The sequence below is a fragment of the Tursiops truncatus genome, chromosome 12 (genome assembly GCF_011762595.2).
Source record: "Tursiops truncatus isolate mTurTru1 chromosome 12, mTurTru1.mat.Y, whole genome shotgun sequence".
In the NCBI taxonomy this organism is placed as follows: Eukaryota; Metazoa; Chordata; class Mammalia; order Artiodactyla; family Delphinidae; genus Tursiops; species Tursiops truncatus.
This window is the reverse complement of record NC_047045.1, coordinates 17626073-17640081: the sequence shown is the minus strand read 5'-3', so window position 1 is coordinate 17640081 and position 14009 is coordinate 17626073. Positions and strand designations below refer to the sequence as shown.

The 14009-nt window shown below is 39.9% G+C and overlaps 1 protein-coding gene across 1 annotated transcript in view; it reads left to right on the top strand.

Moving 5' to 3' along the window:
* The window catches only part of UBE3D (ubiquitin protein ligase E3D), a 343799-nt gene that overhangs the window by 311370 nt on the left and 18420 nt on the right, over window positions 1-14009 (top strand). The gene's annotated exons all lie outside the window — the stretch shown is intronic.

Below are 14009 nucleotides of genomic sequence, written 5' to 3'. Positions count from 1 at the left end.
GTGTATTCTGTTTAGGACAAAACAAAGTGCAGTGTGTTGGCTGAAGTTGCCCCTTTATTTCTTCCTCCTCTGTCTCTCCTGGGCAGAGTCAGGGCTTTCTTGCCCTTGATAAAGACCACGTTTGCATTTTCATAGTAATTAGCAATGAATTCTTTTGCATATTTTCCATAGTGCTTGCGGTTTGTAGTCACACCATCCGATGCAGAGCTTGCATTTATACCTTATATTGACTGAATCATTTATATCAAAGACTCGTGCGTCGCAGCTGCTAAAACGTTACAGCTTAGACAGTGTCCAGTAGACGTCTTCTCATCCACCATGTTATTGGAAGAGCGGGAAGCATTTCCTAATTCTGATTGAAAGGAAAACAAGGACCTCAGAGCTAACCTCATTTTCTCTTCGGAGAGAGACGTTCCTCTCGAGAACGATTTTAACCCCCTACCCAAGGCAGCAGGACTTCCACAAGCCATTCAACAGACACCACTGACCTTAGCAGCCTCAGGGACCTCCCACAAGGCTGGATGGATTCCACCATGATACTTTCCTGACCAAGGATGAGAAGGCTCTGCTAAGTTCAGTGTAAACATTATGGTTCCCCAAGTAAAGTAAAGTAAAGTAAAATTTGCTTTAAAAGTGGAATCAGAGTACTCAGAAATTTTTACTTAAAAATTCCCCTTTGAAGAAACCTGGGTACATGATGATCTGAAAATTCCAAGAGGAACCTGGAAAAATCCCTATCACAGCCAGATGGAGTCAGAATATCTGCAGGAGCTATTGTCTCTCATGCTGCTATTAGAAATGAAACAGTTCTTGGGACTTCCCTGGTGGCTCAGTGGTTAAGAATCTGCCTGCCAGTGCAGGGGACACGGGTTTGAGCCCTGGTCCGAGAAGATCCCACATGCTGCGGAGCAACTAAGCCTGTGTGCCACAGCTACTGAGCCTGCGCTCTAGAGCCCACGAGCCACAACTACTGACCCCATGTGCCACAACTACTGAGCCCGCGTGCCACAGCTACTGAGCCTGCACTCTAGAGCCTGCAAGACACAACTACTGAGCCCACGTGCCACAACTCCTGAAGCCTGCACACCTAGAGTCCGTGCTCCACAACAAGAGAAGCCACCGCAATGAGAAGCCTGCGCACCACAAGGAAGAGTAGCCCCCACTCGCTGCAACTAGAGAAAGCCTGCACGCAGCAGCGAAGACCCAACACAGCCAAAATATTAATAAATAATTTTTTTTTTAATTAAGAAAAAAGGGGCTTCCCTGGTGGCGCAGTGGTTGAGAGTCCACCTGCCGATGCAGGGGACGCGGGTTCGTGCCCCGGTCCAGGAAGATCCCACATGCCGTGGAGCAGCTGGGCCCGTGAGCCATGACCGCTGAGCCTGCACATCCGGAGCCTGTGCTCCGCAACGGAAGAGGCCACAACAGTGAGAGGCCCGCGTACCGCAAAAAAAAAAAAAAAAAAAAAGAAATAGTTCTGTAGTACAACAGAGTAATTCTCTTTTACACAGGAATGTAAAAATTTATACCAATGCAGAAAATAAATGATAATATCTGTGAAATTCTGTTTACCTCTAAATAAAATTTTGCTGGACTTTAAATTAAAAAAAAAAAAAAAGGAAAGAAAACAATGTCCCACCTCAACCCCCAGCTTTGCACTCTCTCTGGGCTTCCCCTGGAGTACTAAACAGTGAGATTATTCCAGAAATTCTGGGTGTCTCAGGGCGGTTGAAAACAGGAATTGGCTTTAATTAAATTGAAACACAAAATAAGAGTCTTTTGGTGGAGGGGCATTGCCCTGACTTTTCACCTGCAGCAACTGTCCTCACCATACTTATTTTGGGAAAAGCTTTGTTGCTAGCAGATTACTGATTTAATAAAACTGAAGGACCCAAAGTGGAGTTCAGTTAATTTAAGCAACAATGGGGGATATTATATGTATTAATAATGTTTTTATTAATTTATATTAGGTTAAGAAGCTATTCTTCTTAAAATAGTTACTGAACTTTACAAACAGAGCTTCTGAACAAACAAAAACATCTCAAGATCTAACCTAGAAGGGAGACTAAGAGAGGGAAAATGAGCCTTTGGTAATCATTCACCTAGGACAGCTCTCTGTTCTCAGCTCTTGTTGGCAGTATTTGTCCTTTTCTGAAATTCACTAACAACAGAAAAAGGAAGAAAGGAGGTTTTTTTGGTTCTTCTCTGCAAATCAGTGGACAAAAGTTGATGCAAAAAACAAGCTCAATTTTCTAGTTCTTCCTTGGAATCAGGAGGTAGCCATATAACATTTCTTCTCTCTGCGCTTACATTTTATGCTGTTCTCAGTGTTTTATTTTGGACGTGATTGGTTTCACATACCACCAGCTAGAGCAGAAAGAGAAATAATTTCTCCAGGAGGTGTCCAAGCTATTAGGATATTACTATAGAAACAGGCTGTCAGCACTGACATTCTCCACACATCAACCTTTGTTTATATAGAAAATGAACTATTTTAAACCATCCTGATTGCACTTGGCCCCCACCTCCACTAACTGAGCCATCGTCTGGCTTGGATTTTGGTGCCATTCTCACAACTTTTTATTCCACTAAATTAAAATTGGTGGGATTCTTCTTGCTTGTATGTTACATCTGCAGTGTGTACTATTGCAACCTGCATACAGGGAACCTTGAACGGTCCTGCCCAGCTTCTGTGACGTGATCAGAAATGCCATCTCATTTTACTGATGTTAGATCATGTTACCTGAACTTTACTTAGACTTTTTTGAGCAAAGTTGGAAGTTCATCATCGCCAACTTTAATCCTCAGAGGTCAGGCTGTTAACCACACGGTGACAGGGAACTGTTTGGTGGACACGTAACGTCATCTCTAGAATAAAATCCGTCAGGCTTTAGAAACTCTTGGTTTAGATATTAAGTTCAGTTATGTGCTAATTAAATCATCATAGCTTTCCAAGTGTCAAGGTGGTTTTAATATCCCTAACTAAGGGAATAATTCAGAGTGAAACTTTAAAAATAAAGAATAGGACAGTCATGGACATATACACACTAACAAACGTAAGGTAGATAGCTAGTGGGAAGCAGCCGCATGGCACAGGGATATCGGCTCGGTGCTTTGTGACCGCCTGGAGGGGTGGGATAGGGAGGGTGGGAGGGAGGGAGACGCAAGAGGGAAGAGATATGGGAACATATGTATATGTATAACTGATTCACTTTGTTATAGAGCAGAAACTAACACACCATTGTAAAGCAATTATACCCCAATAAAGATGTTTAAAAAAAAAAAAGAATAGGACAGAGAGGGATAGGGGAATTAAGATTTCTATCATCTGGTTTACAAAATCAGAGATGTTTCTTACTTAAAAAGAATCACAGCATTATTCCTTGCTTGCTGAAGAATGTTTTTTTCCCCCAATGACTTCTCTTGGCCTTTTTAACATGATACCACATTTTGGCAATGGAGCATTCTACCTTGTGAAATTCAGGCTGCCGGGAGGCTGTACAGTGTGCAGAAAAGAGAGGAGATCCCAGGGGGGAAATGCTTCCCTCTGGAATTACTGGTGTCCCTGGAACTTTATAATGCCACCACTCTCTCTGATTGTCATTGTCATGACAGCGCAAGTGGCTAAATATGGCTACTTGTAATACACATGATATGTGGACTTCAATTATTCCAATTATTGCTTACTTAAGGTCAACTCAACATACATGAAAGAGAGTTTTAAAACCCACATCATCCCCATAAGGTTAACAGCTGATCTTTCAGCAGAAACTCTGCAAGCCAGAAGGCATGGCAGGACATATTTAAAGTGATGAAGGAGTAAAACCTACAACCAAGATTACTCTACCCAGGAAGGATCTCATTCAGATTTGATGGAGAAATTAAAACCTTTACAGACAAGCAAAAGCTAAGAGAATTCAGCACCACCAAACCAGCTTTACAACAAATGCTAAAGGAACTTCTCTAGGCAGGAAACACAAGAGAAGGGAAAGACCTACGATAACAAACCCAAAACAATTAAGAAAATGGTAATAGGAACATACATACTGATAATTTTCTTAAATGTAAACGTATTAAATGCTCCAACCAAGAGACATAGACTGGCTGAATGGATACAAAAACAAGACCCGTATATATGCTGTCTACAAGAGACCCACCTCAGACCTAGGGACACATACAGACTGAAAGTGAGGGGATGGAAAAAGATATTCCATGCAAATGGAAATCAAAAGAAAGCTGGAGTAGCAATTCTCATATCAGACAAAATAGATGTTAAAACAAAGACTATTACAAGAGACAAAGAAGGACACTCCATAATGATAAAGGGATCAATCCAAGAAGAAGATATAACAATTGTAAATATTTATGCACCCAACAGAGGAGCACCTTAATACATAAGGCAAATACTAACAGCCATAAAAGGGGAAATGGACAATAACAATCATAGTAGGGGCCTTTAACACCCCACTTTCACCAATGGACAGATCATCCAAACTGAACATAAACAAGGAAACACAAGCTTTAAATGATACATTAAACAAGATGGACTTAATTGATATTTATAGGACATTCCATCCAGAAACAACAGAATACACATTCTTCTCAAGTGCTCATGGAGCATTCTCCAGGATAGATCATGTCATGGGTCACAAATCAAGCCTTGGTAAATTTAAGAAAATTGAAATCGTATCAAGTATCTTTTCCGACCACAATGCTCTGATACTAGATATCAATTACAGGAAAAGATCTCTAAAAAATACAAACACATGTAGGCTAAACAATACACTACTTAATAACCAAGAGATCACTGAAAAAATCAAAGAGGATATCAAAAAATACCTAGAAACAAATGATAATGAAAACATAACAACCCAAAATCTGTGGGATGCAGCAAAAGCAATTCTAAGAGGGAAGTTTTTAGCAATACAATCCTACCTTAAGAAACAAGAAACATCTCAAATGAACAACCTAACCTTACACCTAAAGCAATTAGAGAAAGAAGAACAAAAAAACCCCAAAGTTAGCAGAAGGAAAGAAATTATAAAAATCTGATCAGAAATAAATGAAAAAGAAATGAAGGAAACGATAGCAAAGATCAATAAAACTAAAAGCTCGTTCTTTTTTTTTTTTTTTTTGCTGTATGCGGGCCTCTCACTGTTGTGGCCTCTCCCATTGCGGAGCACAGGCTCCGGACGCGCAGGCTCAGCAGCCATGGCTCACGGGCCCAGCCGCTCCACGGCATGTGGGATCTTCCCAGACTGGGGCACAAACCCTTGTCCCCTGCATCAGCAGGCGGACTCGCAACCACTGCGCCACCTGGGAAGCCCTAAGAGCTGGTTCTTTCAGAAAATAAACAAAATTGATAAACCGTTAGCCAGACTCATCAAGAAAAAAAGGGAGAAGACTCAAATCAATAGAATTAGAAATGAAAAAGGAGAAGGAACAACTGACACTGCAGAAATACAAAGGATCAGGAGACATTACTACAAGGAACTATATGCCAATAAAATGGAAAACCTGGAAGAAATAGACAAATGCTTAGAAATGCACAACCTTCCGAGACTGAACCAGGAAGAAAGAGAAAATATGAACAGACCAGTCACAAGCACTAAAATTGAAACTGAGATTAAAAATCTTCCAACAGACAAAAGCCCAGGACCAGATGGCTGCACTGGCGAATTCTGTCAAACGTTTAGAGAAGAGCTAACACCTATCCTTCTCAAACTCTTCCAAAATACAGCAGAGGGAGGAACACTCCCAAACTCATTCTACGAGGCCACCATCACCCTGATACCAAAACCAGACAAAGATGTCACAAAGAAAGAAAACTACAGGCCAATATCACTGATGAACATAGATGCAAAAATCCTCAACAAAATACTAGCAAACAGAATCCAACAGCACATTAAAAGGATCAGACACCATGATCAAGTGGGATTTATCCCAGGAATGCAAGGATTCTTCAATATACACAAATCAATCTATGTGATACACCATATTAACAAATTGAAGGAGAAAAACCATATGATCATCTCAATAGATGCAGAGAAAGCTTTCGACAAAATTCAACACCCATTTATGATTAAAAACCCTCCAGAGGGCTTCCCTGGTGGCGCAGTGGTTGAGAGTCCGCCTGCCGATGCAGGGGACATGGGTTCGTGCCCTGGTCCGGGAGGATCCCACATGCCGCAGAGTGGCTAGGCCCGTGAGCCACGGCCGCTGGGCCTCTGCGTCCAGAGCCTGTGCTCCGCAACGGGAGAGGCCACAACAGTGAGAGGCCTGCGTACCGCAAAAAAAAAAAAAAAAAAACCCTCCAGAAAGTAGGCGTACAGGGAACTTTCAACAACATAATAAAGTCCATATATGACAAACCCACAGCCAACATCGTCCTCAATGGTGAAAAACTGAAACCATTTCCACTAAGATCAGGAACAAGACAAGGTTGCCCACTCTCACCACTCTTATTCAACATAGTTTTGGAATTTTTAGCCACAGAAATCAGAGCAGAAAAAGAAATAAAAGGAATCCAAATTGGAAACGAAGAAGTAAAGCTGTCACTGTTTGCAGATGACATGATACTGTACATAGAGAATCCTAAAGATGCTATCAGAAAACTACTAGAGCTAATCAATGAATTTGGTAAAGTAGCAGGAAACAAAATCAATGCACAGAAATATCTTGCATTCCTATACACTAATGATGAAAAATCTGAGAGTGAAATTAAGAAAACACTCCCATTTACCACTGCAACAAAAAGAATAAACTATCTATGAATAAACCTACCAGTCACAAAAGGAGACAAAAGACCTGTATGCAGAAAATTATAAGACACTGATGAAAGAAATTAAAGATGATACAAATAGATGGAGAGATATACCATGTTCTTAGACTGGAAGAATCAACATTGTGAAAATGACTCTACTACCCAAAGCAATCTACAGATTCAATGCAATCCCTATCAAACTACCAATGGCATTTTTCACAGAACTAGATCAAAAAATTTCACAATTTGTATGGAAACACAAAAGACCCCAAAAAGCCAAAGCAATCTTGAGGCAAAAAAAAAGGAGCTGGAGGAATCAGGCTCCCTGACTTCAGACTATACTACAAAGCGACAGAAATTAAGACAGTATGGTACTGGCACAAAAACAGAAAGATAGATCAATGGAACAGGATAGAAAGCCCAGAGATAAACCCACGCACATATGGTCACCTTATCTTTGATAAAGGAGGCAAGAATATACAGTGGAGAAAAGACAGCCTCTTCAATAAGTGGTGCTGGGAAAACTGGACAGCTACATGTAAAAGAATGAAATTAGAACACTCCCTAACACCATACAGAAAAATAAACTCAAAATGGATTAAAGACCTAAATGTAAGGCCAGAAACTATCAAACCCTTAGAGGAAAACATAGGCAGGACACTCTATGACATAAATCACAGCAAGATCCTTTTTGACTCACCTCCTAGAGAAATGGTAATAAAAACAAAAATAAACAAATGGGACTTAATAAACTTAAAAGCTTTTGCACAGCAAAGGAAACCATAAACAAGATGAAAAGACAACCCTCAGAATGGGAGAAAATATTTGCAAATGAAATAACTGACAAAGGATTGATCTCCAAAATTTACAAGCAGCTCCTGCAGCTTAATATCAAAAAAACAAACAACCCAATCCAAAAATGGGCAGAAGACCTAAATAGACATTTCTCCAAAGAAAATATACAGATTGCCAGCAAACACATGAAAGAATGCTCAACATCATTAATCATTAGAGAAATGCAAATCAAAAGTACAATGAGATATCATCTCACACCGTTCAGAATGGCCATCATCAAAAAATCTACAAACTATTATTACTGGAAGCGTGTGGAGAAAAGGGAACACTCTTGCACTGCTGATGGGAATGTAAATTGATACAGCCCCTATGGAGAACAGTACGGAGGTTCCTTTAAAAACTAAAAATAGAACTACCATATGACCCATCAATCCCACTACTGGGCATATACCCTGAGAAAACCATAATTCAAAAAGAGGCATGTACCAAAATATTCGTTACAGCTCTATTTACAATAGCCAGGACATGGACGCAACCTAAGTGTCCATGAACAGATGAATGGATAAAGAAGATGTGGCAGATATATACAATGGAATATTACTGAGCCATAAAAAGAAATGAAATTGAGTTATTTGTAGTGAGATGGATGGACCTAGAGTCTGTCATACAGAGTGAAGTAAGTCAGAAAGAGAAAAACAAATACTGTATGCTCTCACATATATATGGAATCTAAAAAAAAAAAAAAAATCGTCATGAAGAACCCAGGGGCAAGACGGGAACAAAGACACAGACCTACTAGAGAATGCACTTGAGGATACGGGGAGGGGGGAAGGGTAAGCTGGGACGAAGTGAGAGAGCGGCATGGACATATATACACTACCAAACGTAAGGTAGATAGCTAGTGGGAAGCAGCCGCGTAGCACAGGGAGATCAGCTCTGTGCTCTGTGACCGCCTGGAGGGGTGGGATAGGGAGGGTGGGAGCGATGGAGACACAAGAGGGAAGAGATATGGGAACATATGTATATGTATAACTGATTCACTTTGTTATAAAGCAGAAACTAACACACCATTGTAAAGCTATTATACCCCAATAAAGATGTTTAAAATAAATAAATAAAACCCACATCATCTGCCAGTTGACTCCATCCACGTCGCATTTATTCCGTGTATTCTGTGATCATTTGCTAAGAGAAACTGTCAGTTGCCAAGTGTCACTTCTGTAGCCGAAGTCTGAGTTATTACTTCCTGCTTGGAGTGGGCTGGAGGAATTTGAGGGAACAACAAGGATGTCAAGGTTAAGACTTTTCATTCTTTGTAGAGCATGGACACCCTGGGCTTTGTTGCTGAAAGTAATCATACCAGACACGTGCATAGAGAATGGCTCTGCGAGTGTTAGGGAGATTATGTGAGACAAGAAGGAACACTTAAGGGATGATACAGAAGAGGCTACGTAATGCTGTAGGTGGGGACAGGCAAAGGCAGGCGGGGGCAAATCCAAGACAGAGCCACAGAGGTTTCATCAGCTAGGGATCTTAGCCCCTATTTGTTCTCTAAGTGAGAACGAGATTGTAAATGGTGACGTCTGTGACATTTGTCTCCAAGGTCCCTCTCTGCCGTTTCTGTGCCCTTTCTCTTCTGCTTGGTAGCCTATGAGCTTTGCCACCTATGTGTTCACAGCCTTCTGTGTTCTCCGTGCACCATTTGTGAGTGTTAAGCTGTTCCTTCATAGCGTCTCCCATTTTCTTAATTTATTTTATCTAATTATGAAATATTAGATTACAGTCATTAGTTGTTCTAGGACCCATGTATTTTTTCCTGGGATGTGGTAGTTGTCCCAGTATATGACTTGGGCCATTCCTCCTTTTTTCTTATATTTGTGTGGGATCCCAACACCATCCTCTGTGTTACTCAAGGCAAAATGTGCTGAGTTTTCCTGTATTTTTAGTTCCTTTGTAAGAGGTGGGAGTGGTCCAGGAAAGCTTCCCTGGCATCATGGCTGTTGCCAGGCATTAAAAAATGTGGCCTCTCGGGCTTCCCTGGTGGCGCAGTCGTTGAGAGTCCGTCTGCCAATGCAGGGGACAGGGGTTCGTGCCCCGGTCCGGGAAGATCCCACATGCCGCGGAGCGGCTGGGCCCGTGAGCCATGGCCGCTGAGCCTGCGCGTCCGGAGCCTGTGCTCCGCAACGGGAGAGGCCACAACAGTGAGAGGCCCGCGTACCGCAAAAAAATAAATAAATAAAAAATAAAAACAAAAAATGTGGCCTCTCTTCTGCTCTCCGATTCTGTTCTCAGTGTGTTATCTCAGGACGCTGCTTTGTTCATCTGGAAGTTTTAGTTGAGGATTCTGAGAGCCTTGATCTCGATGGCTCAGATCGCCCCCTTCCTGCCCTGCCTGCCCTCTTCCTTGCTGCCCTCATGGGGTGCCAAGCCTTTCTGCACATACTCCTAACGAGAGCCTGTGGATCCCCTGTAGGTTGTGTGGTGTCCCACTTGGCGTGTGATTCTTCTTCTGGGTGTGATCCCCGGTGGCCTGCTTCCAGTTTCCCAGCTCAGGACTGTCAGATCTCCTCTGCTTCTGCTGCTTTCCTAAAACCACTTACCTGCAGGGTCAGGCTGCTGGGGGACAGGGAGAGAGGAAAGAGAGAGATCTGCCCCACCCCTACTGTTTCTGGAGGATTCCTTTTCATCAATGTTCTCTCTCTCTCTCCCTCCCACCCCTTTTTGTTCTATTACTCTGTTTTGTGTGGGGATTTGGAGAGATTCACAAATTTCTCCAGCAAGCCTCCATCTTGCCCTTCTCAGAAGACCCCTTGTACTGGTCAGAGCTCTCCAGAGAAACAAAACTAATATATATATAATGATTTAATGATTATATATCATATACACATATATATATATATATATGATTTATTATAGGAATTGGCTCATGCAATTATAGAGGCTGAGAAGGCCCATGGTCTGCTGACAGCCAGCTGCAGAACTAGGAAATCCCATGCTATAATTCAGCACAAGTCAGAAGCCTAAAAACCAGGAGCCCCCTCGACTGATGGCAGGAGCATGTGGATGTCCAGGCTCAGGCAGAGAGAGCAGATTCCCTTCTTCTGCCTTTTTTGTTCTATTCAGACCCTTAATGGATTGGGTGATGCCCTCCTGCACTGGAGAGCACAGTCTCCTTTACTCAGTCTACCATTTCAAATGCTAATCGCACCCTCACAGACACATCCAGAAATAATGTTTTACCAATTTTCCAGGCATCCTTTAGCCCAATGGAGTTGACATAAAGTTAAGCAGCACACCATCCTTCCCATCTAGGTTGAAATCATTCTTTCTTTGGATTCCTTCTTTGGGTTCCAGTTTCAGATCACAACTGTCTTTGGGCAGTCAATTCTTTGATGATTCCAATACATTTTTATAGTTCCTTCATCTAATCTCCCCTTTTTATGTGGTCTTTAAGAGCTGTATCCTTAGCTTTTTTTTTCTATATTTTTTTGGGCAATCTTTACTGTACCCACTATTTTTAAATCTTTTTCTCTTTGGTGAACATTTCTCTGATACAAATCCAATTCTTAGTCCTCTGCTAAACCTCGGACCTTTGTTTCAGGTTGCTAGTCAGATGTACAACAGGTGAATTAAATTTGGAAAATTCCAAAATGAAACTCTTCAGTTTCCCATTAAAAACGATTTTACCCTAATTCAATGGCCAGAATCAATTTCTCAGAAACCACATAGTCATTCTGGCTTCTTCCCTAGACTCCTGTATTCTGAGTCTCTAACTTCTGTCAATTCTAGCACTGCTATGGTCTGAATGTTTTTGTCCTCTCATCCCCAATTCATAAGTTGAAATCCTGATCCCAAATGTGATGCTATTAGGAGGTGGGGATTTGGGGAGGTAATTAGGTCATGAGGCTGAAACCCTCAGGAATGAGATTAGTGCCCTTATCAAAGAGATATCGGAGGATGTATTGTACAGCATGGTGTCTATAGTTAATAATACACTATTGTATATTTGAAAGTCACTAAGAGAGTAGATCTTAAAAGTTCTCATCACAAGAAAAAAAATCGTGGATGTTAACTAAACTTATTGTGGTAATCATTTCACAATATATACATACATCAAATAGTTATGTTGTATAACTTGAACTAATAAATGTCATTAGTATATTGTAGTGTATACGATATATACCTTGTATACCTTGAACTAATACAATGTTATATGTCAATTAAATCTCAATAATTTTCTTAAAAATTAAAAGATTGAAACAGAAAAAAATTCTACTATTCAAGTTAGTATTATGTAGATGATCAAGTTAATATTGCCTTAAAACCATTAAGATAAATTAGACCTTCACATGTTTTGAATAAATGTATTTATAAGAAAGGTTTAGTAAGCTATTACATTTTTATAAAAAATTGAGCTTGCCTCAGTGTATATCAACATAATTTTATAAACATCATTAATTTTTCACATTAACAGTTGCTTTTACAACTTATGTAACTGAGCAGTGCTTCAAAAGCATTGAAACTAAAGGCACAGAAATTTAGCAGAAAAATAAAGCAGTAAATCTATTAGCACAAGATGAGTTTTTGTCTTCAAGAAAATATTGCTGTATATATGGGATCAGTCTACTCTATAACATTGCTGGGAAATTTTTTGTCACTTTAAAATGCTTTTTCCTTTGCTTTCAGTTTTTCTGGCAAGCAAAACACTGTTCAGAAGCTCAGTATCATAAAAGGAAAAATATGTTTCTGATCTTTTTCTTCCCTGAGTCAAGAGGAGCTTATATGTTCCTCTTTGACTTTCTCTTCTCTTGAAGATTTATTTGTAGCCCCAACTTTTTCATATCTGAGTCAGTTTTTCTGAGATAGACATTGTTTGTTTCCTTGTTTGTTTTTATTACATACGTGCAATCCTTTTTTAATATTTGAAGAGCTTCTTTCATCAATATTTTGGTACATAAAAGCAAACTCTTATCACTAGCATTATTATGACACCTTGTTTATTTTTCCCCTCCCATATTCTCCCATTAAGTTAAAAATCCAGAATGGTGGGTCTCTACCTTGTTTCTGAAATAATTTAGTCTAATCATTGGTCGTGATATCTCTAACTTTTGTTTAACTAAGAAGGTTTGGTTGGTACCATCTTTAGAACATGAAAAGTGATATTTATAGCTAGCTGTCCTGTTTTTATACATCTATAAAATGATTTTAATCTTCATTTAGTCTTTATATTTTATTATTTTAAAAATTCCCTTTAAAGTCTTTCTTTTATTTTTCAGCTTTAAATTATTTTTTGTTTTGCTAAAGAAAATTTGATACAGATATATTTTCTCTTAATTTAAGTAGTATAACTCTTTTTTTTTTTATGAGAAATGAGTATTGCTAAAGCTGTTGTCATCCAGTGCCATTTTGGAGTTAATGAAAGGAAAGTTATTCTAACATATTTTGCAGAGAGAAGAGTAATTTCAAATAGATAGGCCAAATTAATTCCAGACTGGAAATCAGCCACTAGAAAAACTTAAACATTCAATATTGCTTTTCAGAAATCTGAAAACCTCATGTTAAAATGAGAAGAGGGGTCAGAAGTTCAAGTCTTCTCTAAAAAAATGGAGATATTTAACTTTTTTTAAGTGAAAGGAACATCTAATGAGCCTTGTTTATAATATATAAATAAAGAAATGCATCTCATTTTTGTAAAATCTGTTATGCAATCATTTTATATGCAAGAACGCTAATAGAGAAGATTGGGTACTTCTTGAAATTCAGTTGGCCTGACCCTTAAAAGCTTCAGGGACCACTCCTCTGAAACTTGACTAAACCAAATTTTAACTGCCAACTTGCACCCAAGAGTACATTGACAAGAGCGAAAACTTTCCTCGTGGATATGCTTGTAATGTCTTTTCCAGGAGCTATAGGCGTAGCCAGATGCGTCTTTCCTCAGATCTTTAGAATATCTATATGGGTACATTATTTTATAGTGATATAATATTTTTTTATTTATTTTTATTTATTTTGCGGTACGCGGGCCCCTCACAGCTGTGGCCTCTCCCATTGCGGACCACAGGCTCCGGACGTGCAGGCTCAGCGGCCATGGCTCACAGGCCCAGCCGCTGCGTGGCATGTGGGATCTTCCCGGACCGGGGCACGAACCCGTGTCCCCTGCATCAGCAGGTGGACTCTCAACCACTGCGCCACCAGGGAAGCCCTATAGTGATATAATATTAATGTAGGGAAACTTTTTCTTAAACTGAAGTATAGTTGATTTACAATGTTGTGTTAGTTTCTGGTATTTAGCAAAGTGATTCTGCATTTTTATACATATTCTATTCTATATTCTTTTCCATTATGGTTTATTACAAGATACTGAATATAGTTCCCTGTGCTATACAGTAGGACCTTTTTGTTTATCTATTTTATATCTAGTAGTTTGTATCTGCTAATCCCAAACTCCTAA